Raw genomic sequence first — 26823 nt, forward strand, 5'->3', positions numbered from 1 at the left:
CATTCCACATCTTGTTGTAAACACCCTTTAACAGAGTTGTGGGCTAGCCTTTGAGTAGTTTGGATAGAGATTTTGGGAAGGGGATAGAGCAACCCAGCATTTGCCTAATCCACTCCCAACAACTTTAGGAATAAGGGAAATTGAACAAAAGATGGTTTGTGTCTTCAGTACTAAGTTTGCATAGAACACACCTAGAAGGACCCTAAATATCGAGTATGTATAATCTATCCATGGTTAGAATCCTATTTTGAACTACTAACCATAGGAAGAATCTAGCTTTAGGGAGACAAGAGGAGCCCCAACACAACTTTAAAGGGATGTCCACCATTTCTAGTTTGTGAGATTCTACAATGGTCCTATATCCATTTTTAACATTATATTTACCATCATTAGAGGCTGCCCAAATTAGGGTTTCTCTCTTATTAGATTGCTTGAGTTTTCTACCTTCTAGTATCCTCTCAAAAATTTTAACCACCTCAGCATCAAATCCCAAACCATTTAGAGATTTCCATGTCCATTTAGGGGATCCATCTATATCTACCAAAGTGTTATAGTCCCTAACTTTGTTACCCCATAGATTAGACAACCTATTTTTGTGGTCCAGAGTGGTATTTTTGAGTGAGAGAGGAGGTTTTCCATCCTAAGAGTCTTCCTAAAAAATGGGCCTCATCACCCATAACCATATTGCAGGTTAAAAAAATATAGATTAGCTTATGGAATCTTAACATGAAATTCCAACCTTCTGACCCTTTAGGTAGATTGATTACTCTAAAAATTGAGAGCAGATCCTCCACATTAAGATATTTGTTATAAAGAATCTTAGCCCATTTACAATTTCTTTCATTATAAAGGCACCAAACGAGTTTTGACCTTAGGGCTTCATTTTGCCACTGTAGATTCTTGACTCCTCAACCACCTAAATCTTTAGGTTTATAAATGCTTTCCCATTTGATGAGGGCCAATTTGTTTTCCTCCTCGTAATCCTTTTGAAGAAAATTCTACATTTTGGACTCAATTTTTTGGAGATTCTACTTAGAGAGCAGGAAGAATGATAGAGGGAAAGTTGGGATAGCTAATAGGACTACTTGAATCTTAGTGCATTTCCTAACCTTAGATAGCCATCTGTCCTTCCAACTGCATAGCTTGGAATCCAATTTTTCTAAAGTATTTTCCCAAACCTTACTAGATTTGGTTCCTTTTTCAAGGGAAATACCGAGATATTTGCAAGGAAAGGCTCCTTTCTTGAAACCCATTACTGTGTATATGTACTACTCTAAATTTGGCTTGGTATTAATGAAGAATTTTTCAAATTTGTTTTCATTAACCTTCTATCCTTAAGCTTCCATATACATATTTATGATGCCTTTAAGAGAGCGCGCTTCTGAAACTAAACTTTTGCTGGGTAGAATAATGTCATCAAAAAATTGCTGGTGGGTTATGTTAGGAAAATTTTTGGTGATAGTAATACCTGAGATCCTTTTTTTGTTATATGCATCTATCACTAGTCTCCCAAAAGCTTCTGCCATGATAATGAAAAAGGAGGGGGATAGCGAGTCCTCCTATTGGGTACTTCTAGAGATATTGAAAAAGCCTTTTGGCATTCCATTGATTAGAATAGAAATTTTAGGAGTAGATATAAATTTAAAAATTAGGTTAATCCACTTATGGGAAAACCCAAAAGCTTCTAATGTCTTACATAGGAACCTACAGTGCACCATATCATATGCTTTTTGGATGTCCAACTTCATGAACATACATGCTTCTTTGTTCGAGCATGTGGGATGGATGGTTTCTTGGAAGGTTATGATTCCATCAAGAATAGATCTACCCGGCATGAAACCAGTTTGTTCTTTCAAGATAATTTTAGGAAGGATCTCTTTGAGTATGTTTGCTAGTACCTTGGAAAAAACTTTGTATACCGTGTTGCATAAGGCAATCAGTCTGAAATCACTTGGGGATTCAAGGTCAGAATTTTTTAGAATCAATATGATAAATGAATGGTTGATTTCTCAAAGAAGAGAACCTCCATTTCTAGATACTTCAATTACTTTCCATAGATTGACACCTATAATGTCCCAACATTTTTGGAAGAAGAATGCTTGGAAACCATCTAGGCCTAGGGATTCATCTAGGTTCATATCGAATACCACCTTCTTGACTTCTTCTAAGGTGATCGATTTGTTTAAACTTTTATTATCTTCTTGAGTTACAACTTTAGGAATGACTTTTAGTAGATTTTTCTCTGCTATTCTGTTAGAACCCTCATGGTTATTTAATAAATTCTGAAAATGTTTAACAAAGATATCCACTATTTCTCTTGGTTTATTAGTTAGAACACCTTGATGATTTTTAACACTTGTAATTCTGCTCTTAGCTCTATTGTATAATGTGAAGTTGTGAAAAAAATTGTGTTGAGATCCCCTTCCACTACCCATCTTTTCGAGGATTTTTTTCTCCAGAACATCTCTTCTTTGGAGAGGATATCTTCTTGCCTAGCTAATAATTCTTTTTCTAAAAGATAACTTTTATTATCCATGCACTTGCTAATTACTTCAGAATCTAGATCTTTTAATTTATTTTCTATATCCAATTTTTCTTTGAAAATGTTATTGAAATGCTCTTTGTTCCATCTAAGGATACGTTCTTTAAGCATTCTCAGTTTGTTGACAAAGACAAACAGTTTTTAGCCTTCGCAATTGTCTTGAGCTTACCATAATTTAATGTTATTGATGAAGTTAGGGTCTAAGAACCATATTTTCTCACACTTAAAAGAGTTCCTAGCTAGTTTGAGGGGTTTGATAAATTTGAATCTAACTAGGAAGTGGTCAGACCCCACTATAGGTAGAATAGAAGATTGAATGTTCATATTGTTTACATCCAGATCTCCTTTTATCATAAACCTATCAAGTTATTTTGCAATATAAGAAAACTCTATTCTCCTATTGTTCCAAGTGTATGTGCCATTATTAGTTGGGGTGTCAATTAAATTATGCAAAGTGCACCATTCTTTAAAGTCTTTAGATGCTTGTGATAACATCTGAATGCCTCCTACTTTTTCATTGATATCTAAGATCATGTTAAAATAGCCTCCTAGTAAAAATAGATTGTTATTATTTTTATTCATAAATTGACCAATGTCATTCCACACTAGTTTTTTATCAAGATTATTAATCAGGCCATAAACATTAATGATTGTGAATTTAAGGTCTAATTTTAAACTTTGAGCATTACCACTAATCCAGTTATTAGTACTATGGAGAATACTAATGATGACCTTCTTGGGGTCCCAGAGGATACATAAACCCCCAGATGCCCCAGAAGACTCTTGAAACATAGAATACTAGACACCTAGCATCCTATTTAATTTAGCTACTTCTATTGCATTTAATTTATTTTCTTGAATTAAGAAAATATCAAAGTTAAAATATTTGAGGTTATGTTTTAATAACCTCTTTCTGCTAGGGGCATTGAGACCCCTAGTATTCCAAGTAGTGATCTTCATACCTAGTCGGGGAGGCACTTCCCCTTCCCATTGTTGAAAATTTGATGTATCTTCTATTGTTCCCTACTGAGACCATCTGGTTCCCTAATCTCCCTTAGTGATCTTCTTCCTCTTTTTCCCTTTACTTTGCTGCAACTAGGGGATTTGAGCCCTTCTCGAGACATATAAATACCTACCTGATCTAGGTTTGCTCCTGCCTCTTGAACTATATCAATCTTCTCTGCTAGAGTCTATTCATGTTCCTTAAACTCAGCTTCTAAATTAATTTGATTAGAGAGACTGGATTGCTTATCAAATTATGAGACATAGCCCAATTTACTGTCCTTAATGTTACCACTGCAACTTTTCCATATGTATGGATTCAAAATTGCCAACTAGGATTTATTCACATAAAAATTCTCCAGTATTATATTTAATATGTCTCTTTTGATATCTTCATAGGTGTAATTGTTCCCACCTAATTTGAGAAGCCTCTAAATAAGTTCTTCTGTCTGTGCTACATAGGTCTTGTCAATTCTATCTTCACTAAAAACTTGAACTAGTTCATCAGTGAGCTATTCAAGATTGACATCTTATGCTTCTGCCATGTCTAGTTCAACATTTTTTAAATCCAAATGGCTATCCTTGTTCAAAAATTCTTGAAGTTCTTTAATTGGAAGACTATTTCCTTGCTCACTTTCCCTTTCCTTAATCTGGTTCCTGCTGATAGGTGTGAATGGAGAACTACCTGCTACGATTGGAGTTTGCCAGAATTTGTTATTTTTGATAGTGGTAGCCAAATTGTTGTCAATCAACCTAGGTTGATTGGGTTCTGGCATGGCTCTTTCCTCCTTGGATTCTTCCTCTTTTTTTTCTTTATAGGAAGTAAATAGCATGAGATTCTCAAGCTCCACTAATTGTCCTTCTTGATTAACTTTTGGAGCATCTACTTGATGAATACCTAGGGTCACTTCCAAATCTCTATCTTCGGGTGTCTGATGTAAATTATCTTCTACACCTTTCTCAATGGATGTCTCCTCTGATTTATTTTGACTAGCTAAGGTAGTCCTAAGAGATGCTTCCCTTATGTCCAGAGATCCTTGTTCCTATGAAATCAGATTTTTTCTATCTTTGCTCTTCCTTCTTTTACTTTTCTTTTCTTTATCTCTATTTCTTGTTATCCACAATGATGCTTTACAACCTGGGTTTACTGAAAGTTTCGATGGTTATGTCCTTATCTCCAATAGCAATATCTTGATAGGAATTTCCACTGGTTTCAAGAAAGTTCTTATCAGATTGAGGATACCCATCATCATTTCTTGCTAATTTATCTGAAATTATCCTAGAGGCACCTAGCCTTTTTCCATGTTTTATGATCTTCCATATTAGTCGATTCTGAACCAATTCTTATGAAATAGTCCCATGAAACTTGATCTTCATGAAGCATCTTGAGATGTCTTCTTCTGATTAGAAGTAATGATCTGCTAAGATCTTATGTTTTTGACATCATGTTGAATGACTACCTTCTTTCATCATCAAATCTGATAATATTCAAAATTTTTCCCTCATACTTTAGAAATTCTAAATCATATTTGGATATATTTGTGATGAGTTTTAAGTTCTTGTTTTTAGATTTGTTAATATGACAGTCTAACATTATTGGTTTTTTTCAAATGCCATATCTAATCCAATTAGATCTCCTAAAGATCTACCAATCCTTTTTAAAATGCTAATATGCTTTAATTCTGGAGGTAGAGAATTAACTACAAACCAGGACAAAATTGTAATATCTAGTTCACCTTCATTATAGTTAGGAATCTAATAAAAGAAGTAAATAGCATGACCTCTAAACATATAGTTGGAGGCCCTAAGAAAATCTTTTTTAACTAATTCATCATAGCAATGAAAAAAGAGAATTCTACCCAAAAATTTAGAAATACATATCTGGGTGCCATAGAACTCCTCAAACCAGTCGATCAATTTATGCATGTCAACTATGGGGCCATTCCAATAGGCAAAAAGCCCTACTTCTTGACATTCTTCCCATTGCTCTTCACTGTCTTGATCGCTGATGATGAGAACTATGTCTTCAGGAGCTACTAAATGGTGATGGAGGGATTTAGGGTTTCGATGCAAATTTTTGATTACTCTATGATGAGGGGGAATGTATGGAGGAGACAAAAATGAAGAAGGGAGGATCAACAAATGCAATGAAATATCAAGTTGCTTAGGATGAGCGAGGCCCTCTTGTCCAAAGTGAGGAGGATTCTAATTATGACTCGCATACTTAGTGGAGTTAAACACTACAAGTTGTTTGTCTAAGCTAGATCCCAAAAAAAAATTTGTTGGCATATCTTAGTCGAATCTTGCTATTGTGTTCTCTTCCCTCTCCATTTGTAGATCCACCAACGAAACATGGTAATTTGAGGTATTGATCCTCTCTGCGCCCGAGTGCCCATAATCTTTCTCCCTACTCTTGATTTGAGGGTTATGTGAACCTATGCCAAGGTGTTTGGGGTTCTGAGGGTGTTGACAGAGATGTCTTCCTGCATTGTTCTTGGAATAGGTTTTAGGATATTTCGCTCGTTTGTTGTAATTCACATTTTTCTTTCTACTCACCATTTTTTAATAGTTAAAAGTCATTTTAATACATTTCAAGTAAAAAAAATAACTTGTTAAAACTAGTTTTACTCTTTCTAGGATCATATATTTAACTTTGGAATATTTACATTAAATATTTCATTGTCAACTTTATTTTCATTCAAATAAAAATTTAGATGAAAATCCTAACACCTCAAGAAACAAAGTCAAAATAGAGTAAGATGTTTAAATCATACAATATTCAATAGTAATCAAAGGCTAATATTTCTTGTGATCATGAAGTTTTCAAAAATTGTAAAAGAAATGGGAAGGAATAATATCTAAACTTAATTCATTTCAATGGAATGAGACATTTTAATTGACAACAAAAGAGCACTTTTCTACTTGTCAAAACTCCTTACAAAGTTAATTAAGATGTATAAGAAGGAAAGCCTCATTAATATACCAAATGTGATAAGGGTAAATGTTCATATTTTTAAATATTAATGGTTCTTTTCATCATGAAATCAAGCATAAAAAGATGGAGAAGGATGTCTAATGGTAGATTGGGACTGGGGTATGCCTCTTTTAAACATGTACTTTGTATAGGACCTTGGTCCCAAGCTAGACTCAAGGTTTTCTTCTCCATTCTTTCCTACTTGTTTGAACGGAGATAGTTATAGTTATAATTTTATTTTATCAATATAATCCAAGGCTCTGGTCATTTATCAATTTTTTTTTAAAAAAAATCTATGATAATCAGATAATTATAAATTTTGTGAAATTTTAATTATTTTTCCATAAAACATATCACTTTTATTGGCTTATTATTGTGCACACAAGAACATGCAACTGCTAGTTTTAAACTATTTCTCCTGTGAAATCTATTAACACATCATACAACATACAAATTTAAACACATTTTTACACATTTAAAGAAAGCGTGCATGTTTAACATAAAATTAAAAAATTGAAAAAACTTCATTTCATGATATAGGAAAAAGACACAGGCATGACTAACCTACATAACATATTAAGACTAGAAGTTGTAATCATTTGTGCCTATAATGATGAGCCAACATGTGTTTACTAGTATTTTTTAAGACTATAATTTAATGTTGTTAAATTAAATAAAAAATAATTTCATTTGTTAATAATTTTAAAATATATTATTTATTTATTATTTACAAATAAATTATCATTAAAATATATCTTTAAAAAAAAATTCATAAGAAATATTAAAAAATAGCAACTCCTGCCACAAATATCCTAGTAGTTAAACTACAAATCAATATTTAATGTAAAAAATTAAATAAATTTAAACTAGTAGTCGCATGCTTTTATGCATGCAACAAATAGGCATTAAGTTTTTTCTTTTAATGTATAATTAATTAACAAATATCATCAATCACATCTTTATATTAAAAAAAAAAAAATTCTACATACTTTATCAATTATTAAATATGTAATATTTTATATAACGTGTCAATCTTTATAACAATATGATTGATCTCACTTAAAAAATCAATTTTAATAATATTCTTATAAGCCTTCATTTCACACTCACCACCATCTAATTAAAAATATGTATGTTATTTAACTTCAACCACATTTTTATCAAATCATGGGCTATTTTCCTAATGGATTACATGTGCAAACATTGGATATGAGTTATATCTTATGAGATCACTTTGAATGATTTAATGATGGATTGATTGATTCTATAAAGTCACATAGGAAAAGAGAAAATGATGATGGATTGATTGATTCTAGAAAAAAGTCACATAGGAAAAGAGAAAATGATGAAAAACAGTAAAAATAGATTACACGTTGAGATCACAGAAAAGACAGGTTTCATAAAATTTGTTCACACAATTTCAATTGTTCAAAATAATTGATTTAAAATATTACTATAATTGACTCAATCAAAATCAAATTATTATAGTTGATTAAAATAACAACTAAAATAACAAGAAAACAAAGATTTATCATATTTGAGAAAATAATAGAGTAATTACTAATAGTATGTATTTAAAAAAAAATTAAAATATTTTGAAATCTACATCATTTATTAATACCAATTTAAAAACCAAACATATAGTTTTATAGATATGTCAAAATAATAGAATACAATTTTAAAAATGGCTTGCTCTACATGTGCATTTCGTGAACTCTACTCTAATCAAAGAAAATACTACGAAATCCACGAGCTCTCAAGCCCCTCATTTCCCACAAAATCTGTCTCACCAAAAATCTAGCAAACCTCTACATTTCCCAGCCATCCAAATCCAAACTATACATTCTGCCCCATAGGAAGAATCTTATCCCTATCACACCCGACACAAGGAATACCTCCCCAAACCCTAATGCCAAAGAATATAAGAAAATCATAATCATAAGCAATGATATTATGTAAAAAATATGGCAAGAGTGAGAATATTTCCCATGGGATGATATTCTTGTTGGAAGTATAAGAGTTCTCAAAGGGGGGTGAATCAGAACTATGTAGATTTAATTTAAAAATACTGATTTCAATCCTTTAACCATTTATAGTAGAATAAAACATTGCTAGAAATCAAGACATTCACCATGAACAGAAAGAAAATGCCAACTCACAAAGTATAGAGACACAGATTTTGTCGAGTGGGAAACCCTCAAAATTCCTCAAATGGGATTCATCATAGGGAGAAAAACCACTCTGTGAAGCTGTAACCTTTATTGCTTCAAATTCATTTACAATCAGCAGAAAGAATTGCTCAAGGTGTTTAACCATTTTATTTGTCTTGCTATTCTTTACAATCTCATATATACATACACATACAAATGTATATTTTGCATCTATACATGTATACAAGCTTATAATATAGCTTTTGAACACAACTTCTTTTCAAAAAATTTACCAATGTTTATCTATTCCTTTTAATGCCTTTTTCATTAACCTTTTAGATTTACAAATGATCTCTATAAATAGAGATAAAATTTGAAATTAAACAGTTACATGGAACCAAACTGAACTAGTTAGGGTTGTTAAGAAACCCTCTTTTAAAATTTTGTTTGAAAAACAAACTATAATCAATTAAAACTCAAATTTGTCCTTCCCTTATAAAATTGTCAGCCATATCTTTCCTTTTATTCAAAACTATACAGATAGTATTCCAGGTTTAGTACAAAAAGATCTTCAAAAAAAATCCATTTAGCCTTTAAGAAGAAAGCCATTTTACCTCTGTTTATTAAAATTTCATTCATTGTTTCAAGTTTGAAACATGCAGTGCCTCTAAATCCATCTTTATTTCAAATCGGTTATGAAGATAAGAAACCTCTATTTGTGCTTTCCAAAACTCTATTTTATTTACTTTTATTTCCACAACTGAATTATGTTTAGAGTTTCCAAAGAAAATTTCTTTTGACAGTAAAATTTTTTGCCAATTAGAAGAGAAAACTTGATAGCAACGAGCAAAACAAAATGAATCTTTTTGCTCAAAAATATGTTATCATTCAGTTTGAAAAAGTTGCCTCTCCTTTTTAATAAAATCTAAAGAAAAAAAAATCTTGATTGTGCTTTTCCCCTTTTGTATTTTGAAAATCATTTTACTATTATGAAGACAAAAAAATTCTATTCCTTCAAACCCCCTTTCAAAAATTTATTCTTTTTAAAAGAAAATGACATTTTCTTTTAAACCCAAAAACAAAAAACTATTCTTTGATTGCATTTCCTTTTCAAACAAACATTTAGGGCTTTCATTATTTATCCCAAACTTGTTCATGAGACTGAGAAAAGAAAGAAATCTTCTTTATAAAATAAGGTCTCCAGATTTGAAGAAGAAATTTCAACTTTATAAAATTCAAGTACCTGAGACTGTAAGTGGGAAATTCAAATCTTCATCATTTTCTTTTCAAAATTTGAGTATACTACTCTAGTGTAGAAATGGCATACCTAAAACAACTGTTTCCTTTTTACCTAAAAACCCTTTTGTATTTGTTCTAGAAAAAACATTGTTTATTTGAAGATAGAGATATCATCATTCACCTCGAGCAAACACATGAAATAAAAAAATGAATGAGTATGTATGAAACCACTAAAGAAATGTCACATTATGAAGACATGTGCCAGCAACCCATTCCATACAACCGATTGAACACATTACTTCCAATGAAGAATTGAACCTTCACATGCCAAAGACCCAAACAAACTTTATTGAGGAAGATTATGATCTGTTTGTATTTCACTATCAAAGAACCCTTCTTAGATCCATATATTATAGAAAACAAATAAGAAACTTCATCATACATTTTGTCATAGTTTCTTTTAATCTAAATGAGCACCCAAAAAGAAAACTAAATTTGATTGTTGTTTCAAATCTACCACAAGATTTTAACACTTGGCATGAACTGGCAGATTAGAATTAAATACCACATCTTTTCCATCAGTATTTATGGTCACAACTGCTGCCAAAGACAAGTCTCTTTATTTACCACATTTCAAATTTTAATGTATACCTTTATTTTTTTGCCACCTTTTTAATATACACATTTTGCCAACCTTCTAAAAGTCATCGTGGTCAACAATTCTTACTGGGATAGTTTGGAAAATAGGAAAGAAAATATGGGAGATTGGATTCAATCCTTTGAGTTGGAACATGTGAGTAGTTTCTCTCTTTCACCTAGATTTGTTTATTGACATTGTGAGAATGAATTATTTAGAAATTAATTCATTTCATCTCCTCCTTGCTTCTTTAAAGGATACTTAAATAAGTTTATCAAAGGGAAACAAAATTTCACTGAACTCGCAATTCAGTGTCTAAGTCTTCCAACATGGGTAGCTTTCAAGGATATTCCCATGGAAATTCTTTACTCCCATACACTGAAAATATTAGGTTCAATATTAGGTAACAATATTCTTGGCATAGAACTGGATCAAAAAAATTATAAATCAAGCAAAATCTTAGTTGATCTGAGCTCAAAAATCAGAACAAGTGGATAAAAAAGAATCATAACAAATAGATCATTCTATGACCTCAAATATGAAAAGTTTGAAGGTCACATTAATAGTATATCCATTTTTAAAAAACCTCAACCAATAGATTATTCAAAATCAGAATTTATACTAATAAAAAAAATACAAATCTAAAAACCATGATTTTGAATATTCCCAAAGTAATCAAAGAGGATCCTTCAAAATAATCTTAGGAGAAGACAAAATATATGGCTCAGAACAACAAAATAAATAATCAACTACAAAGAACTCGAACAAAAGAAGTTCAAGAAGAGGGTGAAAATATACTTAGAGATAGAGAGGAAGAAATAGGCTTTGATGAAACCAAATTTACTCCTAAGGAATCAATCCATTGCACAGGAGAAACACTTAAAGAACCAAAAGAAAAGGAATGAAGGGAGCAAAAACTAGAGGACTATCTTAACTATATAAGTTCTGAGAAAGAGGATGGAATAAGGAAATTACAACTATGTGAACAATGTGCAGAACACAACATCTCAATTGAAGGCATTAAAGAGAATTTGGAAAAATATAATCAGCTAATATATGAGTTTCTGTTGATCCATAATGATATAAGAGACCAACTAATCTTATGGGAAAAAGTCCATACCCTACATCAGGAAGACAAAGAAAAAATCTTGATTCATGAGTTAAAATAGTTCGAAAATCAAAAGAGGAAGATATGGGAATAAGGATTAGCAACTAGTATGAAAATAACCAATACTTTTAGAGCAACTCTCATTATCAAAATCAAACTATAAATCAGGTCAAAGGGAAAGAATCCCAAGAAACTCATAAACTAGTAGTTTGAGGACTAAAAATAATAATGGAAATCAATCAAGATAATCCAAAAAATTGCAGTGAAAGGAATAGGAAGTTCTTTCAAGCAACAAAGTTGGAAACTGAATCTCAAAGATTAGAAAATAAACACAGCCAAGAAACAGACGATGAAGACAATTCAATAGTCCAAGAAGGGATAGTAATCATAAATCAGGCCACAATCATTAAACACAAGGAAATTGATTCAATAGAAAATATAAATGAATACCAAATAAAAGCACCAAAATATCATAATGAAGCTAAAAACTAGTAGGGCAGTCCCAAATTGGCTCATAAATTCAAGTACAAGTTTTGGTAGGCAGCAAGTGGGAGAGATCCCTTTGCATCAGTGGACAAAAAGCTACATTGAGATCAAGAAAGGTCGTCCTCCAATTTTCTTATCCCACTAGAAATGAAAACATTCATAAACATATTACAAAGTCTTAGTAACGAGAGTAACAAAGATATAAAGGAAAAATTGGAAAATAGAAATTAGGAGGAATTTGGTTTGGAAGAGCTCCAAAATATTTTTGAGGAAAACAACAAGGAACCTTTAGTTCAGTCTCAAGAAAGGGAGACATAAGAGGAAAGTATAAGAGATAAATGGATAAATGAATTACTAGAATAAGAAAAAGAGCTCTTTTTGGCTGAAACAGCCCCAGGCATCCAGGCTAAAGAAAATTTACAAATTGATCAAAGGAAGGCTTGGAAGTTCCTAATTGTGGTAAAATAGTGAATAAAAGAGGAAGGAAATCATTGGAATAATTAAGGGCATCAGGTGAAAAAGATGACAGTCAAAATAAAATAAACAAAATCCTAAATTTAGAGAAGGGGAAGTCCCTTCCCACCCTGCAATGAAAATCACCACATGGGATGTTAGGGGCCTTAATGCCACTAACAAGAAGTGCTTGTTCAAGAAAAATCTAAGTCTTTTCAACTAAGAACTTATACTAATCTAGGAAATAAAATTAAATAAAGAAGAAGGGGTCAAATTAAGCAAACCATTGGGTATTGGGGAACTAACCTCATAGAACTAGTGGAGGCTTAAGGAGGAATAATAATAGTATCTAATCCAAGGAAAATAAACTACCAAATATTAGCATCATCAAAAAGATGGACGGGATGAAGAATTCAAATCTACTAAAGCAACATCCAAATAATATTAATTAATGTCTAAGGTCCCATTCTAACAATAGACTAAAAATCCATTTGGGAGTAAATCAACAACTTCATGATGATTCACTAAGATAATAGTTTTTGTATTGGAGGAGACTTCAATTCACTCCTAAATCTAGAAGAAAAATTTGGAGGTTTACAAGCAATTTCGCAATCGATGATAGACTTTAAAGAATGGTTTGAGAAAGAGAGTTTAATAAATATCCCACTATCCAACAAGATTTACACTTGGACCAACATGAGGTTAGAATTCAATTTATAGAAGAACGATTGGAAAGATTTATACTCAAAGGAGATTTAAGCAACCTTAACTACAAAATCCAATCTTCTATCATTCATAAATAGAGCAAAAGCTTTTTCATAGATAAGCTAGAAAATGAATCTAATTTGGAGAAGCTTAGTGAAGAAGTTATAAATTTTGGAATGAACAATGAAAGATATCTAAAGGAAAAAGAAGTACTACCTAAACAAGAATTTATCCAATCTAAAGAAGAAACTCAATGGAAATAGAAAATCAAGGGACAAATGGTTACTAGAAGGAGACAAAAATAGAAAAAAGAATTCATAACAATACTCTAAATAACAGAAATATTAATGAAATACCTAGAGCTAAAAATGAGGTAGGTCTCATAACAGAAGACCCTAACCAAATAGCGGAAATATTTGCTAAATATTTCATAGACATGCTAAATAATTATGAATGTTAAGATTTATTCCTAAATTGATTTCCAACAAAGATAACAAACTTCTCAAAAAACCTTTCTCTATAGAAGAAATTAAATTATCCTATTCAATATGAACCCTAACCAATCACCTACTTCAAATGGATTCCAAGCATTCTTATTTCAAAAATGTTGGAATGTACTAGGAACAAATCTATGGAAAGCAATAGAAGCAACAAAAAATTTAGGCTCTATTCCAAGAGAAATCAACAGTACCTTCCTAACATTAATTCCAAAGAAAGAAGTAAATAAAGAAACATGAGACTATAGACCCATTGCCCTCTATAAAATAATATACAAAATCTTATCTAAGTCCCTTGAAAATAGAATAACAATTGTCCAACCAAAAATCATGTCACAAAAACAAACTAGTTTTGTCCCAGGAAGATCAATATTAGATGGAATCACCATCATACAATAAATGATTCACTTAGCATAGATTAATAAAGAATCTGGCATGTTAATGAAGTTAGACATCCATAAAACATACGATAAGGTAGATTGGAGATTCCTTTGCAAAACAGTCAAAGCCTTCAGATGTTCACACTAATGGATAAACTTGATCTTCTACTACATATCCTCCCCTAAATTCTCAATTTAATCAATGGAACTGTTGAAGGCTTTTTCAACATCCCATGGCACCAAATAAGGAGACCTAATCTCCCCCTTCCTTTTTATCATAATGATAGAAGCATTTGGTAGATCGATAGAGAAACTTACAAGGGTAAGGTAAAATAAAAGGTATTAAAGAAGCATAGGGAATTCTCAACATCACCCATCAACAATTTGCAGAATGATACTATTCTACCTAGTGAAATTACAATTGAAGAAGCAAGATGTTTCAAACAAATAATCAAAACATATTCCAAAGCCTTGGGAAAAATTGTAAACACAAACAAATTAGAAATCCTCTTCCTAAACATTAAACCAAATGTAGAAAGAAAAATCTACAACTACCTATGATTTAAAAGGGCACATTCCCTTGTAGATATCTCAACATACACCTGAAAAAATCATTAAAAAGTTCAAATTTTTGGGATCACACCCTAGGGAAATTAGACAAGAAAATAGAAAGTTAGAAAGGTTGATGGCTATCAAAAGCAAGTCAATCAACCAAAATTAAAGTCTTCCTCTCATCAATTCCAATCTACCAAATGTCATGCCTCCCTCTCCTCAAAGAAACAAAGAAGAAAATTGATAGGAAAATGAGGAACTTTTTTGGAGTGGTCTCAAGGAAAAAAAAAACATTGATAAAATGAGAAAACATTTGCAAACCCAAAAACCTAGGATGTTTAGGTATTAAAAACTTAACTTGGAAAAATAAAGCTTTGGGGGCAAAATGGTATGGATAATGTATCAAGAACATGATATAAAATGGGCTAAAATCTTATATTAAAAATATCTAAATAACAATGACCCACTATCTCTATGAAAAATAATAAAAACTCATAAAGGCTCACAATCTTGGAACTTCATGATATACTGCAAACCCTTAATCATTAAAAACCTAACTTGGGACCTAGGAAGGACAAAAGATGCTCTCTTTTTGGAAGACTCCTGGGATGGTCTCCCCTCCCCCCCCCCAAATAGTTATCATATTTTGACTAACATAATAAACCTTTAAAAAATACCTGGGGGAGAAAAGTAAGCGATTATATGAAAATCTAAATGGGAAATGGGAGTGGAAAAATATTGAAATTATGGACCTCTTCTTAGAAGAAAAGTAGTCTTTCACTAACTTCATAAAAACTAGACAAGAAAATCAAAAAGAACGAAAAGACCATCTTATCTAGGAGGCATCAAAAGATGGTAAGTATAGTGTAAAATGAGGATATTAAGTAATCGTAAATTCTCAAAGGTGGGAAAAATTGGAAATCCCCCTAAATCTCTGCTAGGATAAAGCATGTCTCCCTAAAGCCAAAATCTTCCTATAGGAAGCAATGCAAAATAAAATTTTAACAATGGATGAATTTGCTAAAATGGGCTTTGAAGGACCATCGAGATGTGTTCTCTACAAAAAATAATGTAGAAACTGTTGACCACCTTCTTTATCAATGTGCCATTTCCAAAGCATACTGGCAAGGCCTTGGTTAAAAGATAAACTAGAAAATAACATTTTCAGAAAACTTACAAGATTTCCTCAATAGTTGACCCAAATCAAAAACCTTGAAGATCTACAACAACTTTTGGTAAATATTCCCCTCTATCCTTCTATATGAGATTCAAAAAATAAATTAAAAAAATAGAAGAATCTTCCTTGACAAAGAATGTCAAAATATTCCCTAATGAACAAAATAGAAGTCAGTATAATGGAAGTAATGAATAACAACCTAAGAATTGTATTTAAGGAAGAAGGATCTTTTGGCGACTGTGACACTAAAATAAAAAAGAACTGACCTAACCTCATAAATCCACCTCTAGTTCACCTTAAAACAAATGTGCAAGCTAGGAAAGATTGTAAGTGGACAAAACCTCTTCCTGGATGGGAAAAAAAAAAAAATTGATGGAGTAGCAAGAGGTAACTTAGGAAAAAAAGGTCAAGGATGAATTATAAAGTCCAACTAAGGTATTTGGTTTGCAAAAAGCTCAAAATGTTTAGGGATAACCCCAAGTAATATAGCAAAGCTACAAGCATTGATTCATGTTTTTTTATCTAAGTTTACAAATAAGAATTAAAGAGTTGGTAATTGAAGAATATTCCCAAATAATCCTAAACATAATCAGAAGAAGGATTACCCCAAACTAGAAACTAAACTCTCTACTTGAGAATGTTCTCCCTCTCCTAGATAGATATGAAGAAAATAAAATCCAACATATCTACCGACAAGGAAATAAGATCATAGATCAGCTAGTAAACATAGGAGTAGGAGGACACAACCTCATCTTAATAAATGACACAATAAGGGTGAGGAAACTTAAACAATAAGCTTACAAACAACCCTTCTTAGAGTTATGCATTGAAGAAACATCCAAAACAATGTACAAAAGGCAAGATTCTAGATGCTTACTTAGCTATAATTAATAAGAAATATATTTAAACATAAGGCTTGGAAATTAGCAGCCACAGTGATGTCATAATTAAAAGAAGTTTATAAACATGCCCAATTTTGAGGCCTTCTAGGTTTTGGCCATATACAATGAAATTACAAAGTTAGAATCCAAACACATCTATCCTACTTCTCAACATCTCATATCGTCCTCTACTCTATACTACTTCCTAACTACCTCTAACCAATCTTCTTATATAGCCAGCTAAGGCACAAGTCAGTTAGTCAAGAATTTAATTACATTATAGGTCCAGCCTAAGAAGAGTGAACCAAAACTAACACTAAATGAAACATAAGGTGATGCACACTCAAAGATGGATCTACACATGGCATAAGAGTTGGCTCCTAACTTCACAACATGTCAGATTAACATATGAAACAACACCAAGAGAAACAAAATGCCTCGCTAGAAGGAAACACACCAAAATAAAGACCACAAAGAATGATTCACAACTTAAGAACTGCAAAGGATCAAATCTCATATTCTTAGGATCAAGGATAGGTCCTCATCAATATGTTAACCATGCATAACACAACACCATAAACAACAAAAATTACTTCACTAACAATAGATTGGTATGGAAAACAAGAAATGTTTTTTGTTGATGGAAGATTGATCAAAGACCCTAGATGTTCCTTCATTAGATGCTTAAGATTAATAAAGAACTAATGTCCACATTAGGCACTACTCATATTCTAACCGAAATCATAAAGATCCAACACATCTTGTGTAATCCATGAACTATCTTCAAGTAGTTTTTTTTTCCATTGAACTAGGTATTCCATGGAATCCTTTCCTCTAGTACTCTTTCTTACTTTGCTATTAAGAATCTTTTCAATGTCATCTTTTTGCTTTCTAAGATAATCCAAGTTAGTGTCATTCTCATCTTATGATTCATATTACTCAAAGATATTTTCAATGTTGAATATAGGTAATGTATCCATATCTTCTAGTAATTCCACTTCATAGGCATTTCTACATCCAAACTTCTTGAAAATATTACAAGGTCCAAACTTCTTCATTTTCAACTTACTATAGGTACCAACCAAAAATTTATTATTCTTCAAATGAATCATAACCTCATCACCCACTTCAAAATATACGTATCTTTTCCTTTTATCATCTCTCTATTTATACTTCTCATTATTATCCTCTAAAATTCTTTTAACTTCCTCATGTAAAGCCTTCATGAAAACTACAAAGTCACCAGCTTCAACTCTTGTTATCTCAGTAGGAAATTATCTTAACTCTATGGTTCCTTTAGGATGAAATCCAATAACAATCTAAAATGGTATCCTCTTAGTACTTCAATTCATATAATTATTGTATGCAAATTCTACTTGTGCCAAAACTAAATCCCAATTAGAAGGCTTATCTACAACCAAACATCTTAGCAAGTTATCCAAATGTTTGTTCACTACTTCAGTTTGTCCATTTGTTTAAGGGTGAAATGTATAACTAAACTTCTACACTGTATTCATCTTCTTCCAAAGTGTCCTCCAAAAATAACTAGTAAACTTAGCATCTTTTTCTGAAGCAATACTCTTAGGAAAACTATGCAATCTCACTATTTCCTTGAAAAATAACTCAACTAAATGCAATGCATCAAAGATCTTCTTACAAGGTATAAAATGTTTCATCTTTGAAAATCTGTCATCTACTACAAAAATAGAATCATTACCTCTTTGATTTCTAGGTAATCGAAGAACAAAATCCATAATCACATCTTCACAAGGTCTATCAAGTATAGGTAAAGGTGAATAAAATCACACATTTTGACTAGTTCCTTTTTCTACTTGATAAATTATGCAACTTCTAACCATTCATTACACATCCCAATATATCCATGGCCAAAAATATCTCTTAGAAATTAGTTTAATAGTTTTATCAATCCCAAAATGTTCAAGGATTCCACCACTATGTTTCTCTTTTATTATATTCTCTCTCATAGATCCTCTAGGTATGCATAATTGAATTCCTCTAAACACAATATCTTCTAGAATGAAATAATTAGTCCACTTATCACTCATAGTCTATCCCTTACAAGATTTTCAAGGTTCTCTAAAATATAGATTAGTTTCAGACAAACATTTTAAGTCATTGAAGCCAAGTACCTCAACTCTCATCTTTGTCAAAAAATTTCTTCTTCGACTCAATGCATCAACAACTTGTTTTAACTGTCCACTCTTGTGTTTCAATGAAAAGGAAAAACTCTCAAGAACTCAACCCACATCATACGTCTCTGATTCAACTTATTTTGACTTCTAAAATACCATAAATCTTTATGAGTAGTATATAATACAAAATCCTTAAGCATAAGATAATGTCTCCATTACTTCAAATCTTAAATAATAGCATAGAATTCATAATCATAAACTAAACATTTTCTATTAGCATCATTGAACTTTTCACTAAAGAAAGCTATACGTGTTCCATCTTGACTCAAAACAAATCTAATTGCACTTACACTAGCATCACATTCAACTTGTAAAACCTTAAGGAAATCAAGCAAAGCAAGGGTAGGCACTTTTGCAATCTTATTCCTCAATGTTACAAAACTCTTTTGCACTCTATTTATCCATTTGAAATGTCTTTTATCTCCTCTCATAGTCTTAGTCATAGCATTACAAATATAATTGAAATTCCTGATAAAATTTCAATTAAAAACTTTCCAATCCATGAAATGATCTTACCTTTCCAATATTCTTAGGTGCATGTCAATCCAAAATTACTCTCACCTTTTCAGGTTCCATCTTTAAACCATTCGATGAGATTACAAAACCAAGATACACAATCTCTTCTTTCATAAATGAACATTTCTTCAAGTTATTCAACAATTTTTCCTCTTTCAATATCCCCAATACTTGTCTGACATGTTCAAGGTGTCATTTCTTACTTTTACTTAATATCAAAATGTCATCAAGGTATAAAATTGCAAATTTACTAAAGAAACTTTTCAAAACTTCATTCATCAATCTCATGAAAGTACTAGGTCATTAGTTAGGCCAAAGGGAATAACCAACCATTCATACAAACCTTATGTAGCTTTAAAAGTAGTCTTAAGTTCATCTCCTTCTCTGATCCTAATCCGGTGATATCTTTTCAAATCTATCTTTGTAAAATATTTTTTTCCACTCAAACTATCCATTATGTCATCCATCCTAGGAAAATGAAATATGTATTTCACTAGGATCTTATTTATATCTCTAGAATTAGTTCACATCCTCGATCCTCAATTCTTCTTAGGTGCCAATACTACAGGTACAACACATGGACTCAAACATCTATGATCATTCATTTATCCATAAATTCATGCATTTTTCTATTCAACTCAATCTTCTCATTAGGTGTTAATATATGTGGTGCTTCACTAGGAAAACTAATTCTAGGTATCAAATCCATACAATGACTTATACTTCTCATAGGAGGCAAACCATCAGGTACATTATAAAAAATGATATCTTGAAATTCTATTAACAAAGGTTCAATCTCAGGTGCATGTTCTATTTCATCTTGTTTCTCGATTTTCTTGAGAATCAAAGAATAGAAAAGATTGTATTCTTTCATCTCTCTTGCAAACTTATTACCCTCAACTAAACATACTATGACTTTAGTACACTAATTTTCACTCAAATTTTCTACCAATTGTAGCAATATTTGTTTATTTTCATTCACCAAAATTGATGGGGACACAACCCAAGAACAAAATGGACACAACAGAAAAGGGAAATTATATTAACTAAGAAAATAAGCTAGTACAAATAGTACAGGAAAATAAACTTCAAAACATGCCCTAAGGGCTTACAATAGCATAAATCTGGAGATAATTTCTCCTTATGGTACCTCCTCTCAAACTCCACTCCGAACTGCCTTTTACAATGCTAGAAATCTCCTTAAATAGACCCCAGAGGGTTAAGGACTAGGAGTACATTCTAGAAAGTGCTAGTAGGCATCCACCAACCAAATAGAAGGTTCTAGAAGTTGCGTTAGAAGTCGGTGCAAATCTAGAAGAATCCGGAAATGGTAACCAAACTTCCGAGAGGCATAACTTTTGAACCGTAGCTCCGATTGACGAACCATTTACATTTTCAAAAAGCTCTTGAAGTTCTCTATGGCCCTATCAACAAGCTTCACTTCTTCCCCATTTTTTGGCCCTTTTTGAAGTCATTTAATGCCCCTAACCTGACTTTGAAGCATTCTTAGGAGGTCTCCAAAACTCGAAAAACTACAATAACTTTCAAACCATGGGGCCTATTGACCTGATTCTTTTTCTAGAATCCTCTAAATCATAATTACATACATCTAGTGAATTCACACCTTCTAGTTTACCGAAATGATGGCCCAAATACATGCTCCTATTTTTTTAGGATTTTCAAACGCACTGATAGTTGAACTATGAGAGTTGGAACCTTTATTTGAGCCAAATGGGTATCCAAAAATGTAAAGACATGAAACAGAAACTAAGTCTAAGTACATTTTTTTGGGTGACATAGGATTGCCCTTATACCTCTGGATGCTCCTGTATCAGACACCCAGGGTAGATTGAAAAGTGACCCTGTCACTTTATGGATGGTAGAGGAAATCCCAAATGGGAAACCTCGACTGCTGAAATCCAAGTTGAGTCCTCGATCGTCCATCCTTTCCATTTGACCAAATACTCTTTATACTGCCTGTTTCTGGTACTCCTACCCACATGATGATCTAGAATGTCTTCTATCTCCTCCTTCTTAGAAGCAGGAATTGGACATGGCTCTAAAACCATCTCCTCATCTGCACCATCATCATGATACTCTGTTAAATCTGCAATGTTGAAAATGGGAGAAATGTGAATACCATCTAGCAACTCCACCTCATATGCATTTCTTGAGTTATGTTTCTTCAAAAATTTGCAAGGGCCAAATTTCTTCATTTTCAGCTTGTTTTAAGTACCAACTAGAAATCTTTGTTTTCGTAAGTGTACCATGACTAAATCTGCTACTTGGAATTCCTGATGTCTTCTCCTTTGATCAGCCCTAGCTTTATAATCTTGATTCATCTTGGTTATGTGTGCCTGAACCTCCTCATGTAGACGCTTGATATGTTCAGCAAATTCCTCAGCTTCATCACTTGTCCTCTCCCCTTGTTCTATCTTCCTCAGCTCTGGTGCAGTCCTTGGGCTATTCCCATATACAATTTGGAATGGTGATTTTCCAGTACTCCTATTTATAGAGTTATTATAAGAAAATTTTGCCTATGGTAGAATCAAATCCCATCCCTTGGGCTTATCCCCAACTAAACATCTCAGCAAATTTCCTAGACTTCTGTTTACCACTTCTGTTTGGCCATCAGTCTGCAGGTGATGCGTGGAACTAAATTTCAAGTCTGTTCTCAACTTTTTCCACAATGTCCTCCAAAAATACCCCAAAAATTTAGTGTCTCTGTCAGAAACTATACTCCTTGGAAGACCATGTAGTCTTACCACCTCTTTGAAAAACAAGTCTACAATATGAACAACATCATGAGTTTTGTGGCATGGAATGAAATGTACCATTTTGGAGAACCTATCAACCACCACGAATACTGAGTCATTACCCCTTTGTGTCCTTGGCAATCCAAGAACAAAATCCATACTTATGTCCCCCCATGGCCTTGATGGAGCAGCCAATGGCTGATATAGGCCAGTATTTTGCCTAAACCCCTTGGCAACTTGACAAACCTGGCAACTCTGTACAAACTTCTTCACATCCTATGTAATTTGAGGCCAAAAATAATGTTCTCTAAGAATGGCAATGGTCTTATCCTGACCAAAATGTCCTACCATCCCTCCACTGTGTTTCTCCTTAATCAGATTTTCCCTCATGGGACTCCTTGGAATGCACAATTGACTACCTTCGAACAACATGCCATCCTAAATCAAATAGTCTAACCACTTGGTTCTATCTACAGCAACAGGTTCTTTACAAGCTTTCCATGCTTCAGAAAAATCAGGATCCTCGGGGTACAAATTCTTGAGTTCATCAAACCCAACTACTTCAACCTGTATTGCTGTAAGCAGTGACTGTCTCCTACTTAGTGCATCTGCAACCCTATTAGATTTTCCACTTCTATGCTTCAACACAAATGTATAACTCTGCAAGAATTCTACCCACTTCATATGCCTCTGATTCAATTTACCTTGGCAATTTAGGTACTGCAATGCCTGATGATCAGTATACAAAACAAATTCCTTTGGTAATAAATAGTACCTCCATTTCTTTAAGGCCTGAACTATTGCATAGAACTCTTGATCATAAACAGAATACTTCTTCTTTGCATCATTCAATTTTTCACTAAAATATGCAATAGGCTTACCTTCTTGGCTTAATACAACCCCAATAGCACTGCTACTAGCATCACAATCCACCTATTTTCTAAAATCTGGAAGTGCCAACAAAGGTTGTTCTGTTACCTTCTTCTTTAGCAATTCAAAACTTCTTACAGCTGTTGTAGTCCATTTGAACTCTTTTCTATCCCCTCTTATTGTATCAGTTAGGGGTGCACATATGCCACTGAAATTCTTAATAAACTTCCTGTAAAAACTAACCAGACCATGAAATGATCTTACCTCAGTAGCAGACCTTAGAGTAGGCCATTCCAAGATAGCTTTTACCTTCTGTGGATCCATTTTGAGACCTTCAAGTGATATAACAAACCCCAAATAGACTAATTCCCTTTTTGCAAAGACACACTTCTTTAGATTAATTAATAGTTTCTCTTCCCTTAGCCTTTCAAGGACACTACAAATATGCAGTAAATGTTCTTCCAAAGTCTTGCTGAAAATTAAAATATCATCCAAATAGACAATAACAAATTTTCCCAAGAACTTCTTAAGTACCTCATTCATGAGCCGCATGAAGGTGCTTGGGGCATTCGTCAACCCAAAGGGCATGACTAACCACTCATAAAGACCCTCCTTGGTCTTGAAGGCTATTTTCCACTCATCTCCTTCTTGAATCTGTATCTGATGATAGCCATTCTTCAGATCTATCTTTGTGAAGTACTGAGCTCCACTCAAGCAGTCCATAAGATCATCCATCCTTGGCAAAGGAAACTGGTACTTGATGGTTATCCTATTTATAGCTCGAGAATCTGTACACATCCTCCACTCTCCATCCTTCTTTGGTGCAAGTACTGCAGCAGCTGTACATGGACTCAGGCTCTCTCAAATCAAGCCCTTCCTCAATAGCTCCTGAACTTGTCTATTTAGCTCCTCTATTTCAGTAGGAGTCATCCTGTGAGCAGCCTTGTTAGGAAAACTAGCTCCTGGAATCAGATCTATCTGATGACTAATTTGTCTTACTAGTGGCAATCCATCTGGAACATTATCAGAGATAATATCTCCAAATTCCCCTAGTAAATCTGAAACTTCAAATGGTATTTCACTACTACCTTCTTTATCTTTCCTAGGAATCAAAGCATAGCACATATGCTGATGTTTCATGCCATCTAAAAACTTCCTTCCATCAATAAGAAAAATCCTAGCACTACTACATACCTTTTCACCTTCCTTTTCCATGGGCTTCAATTTGTGGCAAACTCCATCCTTTATCAGAGAGTATGTGTTTGCATGTCTATCATGCATTGCATGTCTATCAAACTGCCATGGTCTACCCAACAATAGATGGCAAACATCCATCGAAATAATATCACAGAGAACTTCATCATGGTAACTCCCAATTTTGAATTTCACTAAACATTGTTCACTTACCAGGACCTTATGATCATCTTTTACCCAAGCAATCTGATAGGGCTGTGGGTGTTTCTCCCTCTTGAGCTTCAGGTTAGAGACCATCTCTTCTGATACCAAGTTATTAGTGCTACCACCATTAATGATCATGTCACAACATTTATCCTCACACTTGCATCTGGTACGGAACAAACTCTATCGTTGTCCTGGTTCATTCTCACCACTTAGTAGGACTCTTTCATTTACCAAGGTCTCTCCTCTTTCTGCATCCTCTGAATGTGATGATTGTGCATCCTCATCCACATGAGCAACCCTAGCTTGCCCTCAGCTCTCCTATCTGTCCTTCCTTATTGTTGAGGGAATTCAAAGGCATGATGAACTTCTTCATTTCTAATGGAAACAGGTACCACGAAAGCCTCCTCTTCCTTGTCCACGTCCTCTACCTCTTCCTCTTTGATTTCCAAAGTCTTGATCATGGGAGCGGTTGAAACCCTCATTCCTCTGGTTTTTGCTAGTACCCACATCTTCATTTTTCTTTTGGGTTTCATTGCAGCCTCCAGATGATCTACCACTTCCCCTTCCTCCTTGACCACACCCTCTTTTTCTTCCTTCAAACCTTTTACTCAGCTTCTCTTCAACTCGTAGGGAAAACTGGTATGCTTCTTCAACGCTGGTCATTCTTACCAGACTTAATTCCTCCTAGATGCTAGGTCACAACCCACTGATATAATGAGCAACCTTCTCCTTATTTGCTTTTGCATGTCCCACTCTAATCAAGAGTCGGTAAAACTCCTCTGTATATTCTTGGACTGATCTTCCTGCTTGCTTTAACCCATGCATCTTCTTAAACAGATCAAGCTTGTAGTCCATAGGAATGAACTACTTCTTCAATTTGTCCACCATGCGATCCCATCTTGTGATCTTCTCCTTTCCTCTTCTAAGTCTTTCTAGTTGAACCTCTTGCCACCAAATTTTGGCATGGCCTTTCAGTTTGGCCTTTGCAAACTTAACCCTATCTAGGTCCCTTATATCCTCATACTCAAAGTATTCTTCCAATTCATTGATCCAATCGATCAACTCATTTGGTTTCAGATTTCCTAAAAATATACCCACTTCAATTGTAGGTCTTTTCCCAAAATTATTAATGGCCCTAAAAAGCCTTTCCTCTACAGGATTTAGAACTTCCCCGTCAACTTCCTCTTCTGGTCCCATTACTTCCTCTTCATTGTCATCCTCACTATTGTCACCTGCGGCAACATTTGCTCCTCTACGAAGCTTCTCTTGCAATGCTTGTACCTGCCTCTAGAGGGCTCTAACCTCCTCAAGATCAATAGCTCTAGCCCTTCTGCCACGCTCTCTTCATGGAGGCATCTTCTAGCTCGAACCCACAACCACACAATCCTGGTGCAAACTGCCTCACAGTCGGTGCTCTGTCTACACACTCAGGAAAACCTGCTCTGATACCACTTGATGGGGACACAACCCAAGAAAAAAATGGACACAACAGAAAAGGGAAATTATATTAACTAATAAAATAAGCTAGTACAAACAGTACATGAAAATAAACTTCAAAACATGCCCTAAGGGCTTACAATAGCATAAATCTGGAGATAATTTCTCCTTATGGTACCTCCTCTCAAACTCCACTCCGAACTGCTTTTTACAACGCCAAAAATCTCCTTAAATAGACCCCAGAGGGTTAAGGACTAGGAGTACATTCTAGAAAGTGCTAGTAGGCATCCATCGACCAAATAGAAGGTTCCAGAAGTTGCGTTAGAAGTCGGTGCAAATCTAGAAGAATCCGAAAATGGTAATCGAACTTTCGGGAGGCATAACTTTTGAACCGTAGCTTCGATTGATGAATCATTTACATTTTTGGAAAGCTCTCGAAGTGCTGTATGGCCCTATGGACAAGCTTACTCTTCCCCCATTTTTTGGCCCTTTTCAAGGTCATTTAATGCCCCTAACCTAACTTTGAAGCATTCTTAGGAGGTCTCCAAAACTCAAAAAATTGCAATAACTTTCAAACTGTGGGGCCTATTGACCTGATTCTTTTTTTGGAATGCTCTAAATCATGATTACATTCATCTGGCCAATTCACACCTTCTAGTTTACCGAAATGATGGCCCAAATACATGCTCCTATTTTTTTGAGATTTTCAAACGCACTGATAGTTGAACTATGAGAGTTGGAACCTTTATTTGAGCCAAATGGGTATCCAAAAATGTAAAGAAATGAAATAGAAACTAAGTCTAAGTAAATTTTTTTGGGTGACACAGGATTGCCCTTATACCTCTAG

The sequence above is a fragment of the Cupressus sempervirens genome, chromosome 4 (assembly GCF_028749045.1).
Source record: "Cupressus sempervirens isolate cs-2001-9-10 chromosome 4, ASM2874904v1, whole genome shotgun sequence".
Classification (NCBI taxonomy): Eukaryota; Viridiplantae; Streptophyta; class Pinopsida; order Cupressales; family Cupressaceae; genus Cupressus; species Cupressus sempervirens.